A 1,879-nucleotide genomic window follows, 5' to 3' on the forward strand; every position below is an offset into this window, starting at 1 on the left:
GATCAACAACGGTATCAAGTTAGAGATTGACAGTAAGGAACTTCTCTCTTACATCAATAAAATCTCTTTTTAGCAAAACAAAAAAAAAAAAAAAAAAAAAAATTTTGGATAAATGATCGACAACGGTATCAAGTTAGAGATTGACAGTAAGGAACTTCTCTCTTACATCAATGATCCACCACATTGAAACACCAATAATTATAGGGGATATACGATATCTCTCTACTGTTATACGCATACCTCTCATCAATAAAATCTCTTTTTACCCAAACAAAAAAAAAAAAAAAGTGCTATTTTATTTATTCTCTTACAATTACCTTCCTAAAGACCGAAAAATGGCATTCAGGGTTAATCACTTTCTGATTCATCAACATCTTTAATGTATGGTATGATACCATATGAGGCATTGCCATGCCTAAATCAGCTTATTATTCTCATTTATGGTGTTGGCCCTAGCAATTGGGGTCTGCCAAATGGAGTCCTTGATATGTATACTTCAACTTAAGGGGGAGTGTTAAGATAAGTGTTCCATGATAGGGGGAGTTTCCCCTTCATGACTACATATTTAGTTATTATTTCTTTGATTCAGGAGGTCTCCCTATAAGATAATTGAACCAACACTCTACAAGGTTCTATAGACATCATCTCTATTAAATTTTTTTTTTTGGAAGTCTCTTTTCCTTTATAAATAGAGGGAACTTTTAAGCATCATGTACATCAATTACCAACTTTACTCAAGTCATTTGTGTGAATGGATGTAGTCACTTTTGTAACAATTAAAATCATATTTACACTTATTTTTAAATATTTTACTTTTGATTTGAGTACAATGTTGGAGTACTCGAAGGGATCTAGCAGTTGAGTGCACTATAACTAGAGGTACTATTGGGAGGCCGATACACAACTCAACCGATTACATCAATGGGGAGCTACGGTCTCAGGAAGAGTGTTAAGTAGCACAACTTAGCTCACCTGTTTTGCTAATATATTTTGTTATATGATCCCTAAGAGTTTGTGGTAAAAAGAATATTCATCTTGAAGGTTCAATAACCAAAAATAAATTTGTTCTCTCAATATTGTGACATGTTTTCCTACACTTCCCTGCTGGGACTAAGACTCAGAAAATTTGTAATCATGTACAGGAAACATGGTTGAATGCTACAGGAGCGTGGGATATCACAAAGTGTCTCATTCTTTTCCAATTTTTTTTTTTTTAAGCACTTTCCACTCTGTAGGGGCTAAGCTAAACGTGAAATAATAAACAGAAATATTAAAATATAATTGAAAGTGGGGCAAATTTGGTTTGTCGGTAGATATCTTATTTCATTTTAAATTTTTACATATAAGAGACTAAAAAATAAAGATGATTTTCTTCTGATTAACTTTGAACTTGTGATGGGAGACCAGAGATTTTAATCTAATGGTTGATAATGTGGTGTGGTTGGTAGTGAAGATGTTCACCACTCATTGTGGCTGGTACTTTCTAGTTTCTACCTCAAACTCAAAGAAATGCAACCACTTACCAATTTTAATGTGGTTCAAAAGTGCTCTCGCCTTTGATAACATTGTATAATGGGAAAAGGCTGCTATGATCTCAGCTTCATGGTTTCTCAAATAAATATTGCACCCTTAAAGCTAGTTTTTAGTGTTCAAATATAAATTTCTTATTCAAGGCAAGTCTGACTCTACTTTGTACTTTGTGGGTTGTCTAAAAAGAAAAATTTACTCTTCTATTGTGATAATTTTATAATTTAAACAAATTAACAATTGTAATACAAAATGCTTACTAAATAATTGACCATAGAACCATGTTGATTAAAAAATCAGATTGCATTCAAACTAAAGCTTTCCTATCTAATGTGTCACTTTTTTTTTTTTC

Source organism: Macadamia integrifolia, chromosome 3 (assembly GCF_013358625.1).
Source record: "Macadamia integrifolia cultivar HAES 741 chromosome 3, SCU_Mint_v3, whole genome shotgun sequence".
Classification (NCBI taxonomy): Eukaryota; Viridiplantae; Streptophyta; class Magnoliopsida; order Proteales; family Proteaceae; genus Macadamia; species Macadamia integrifolia.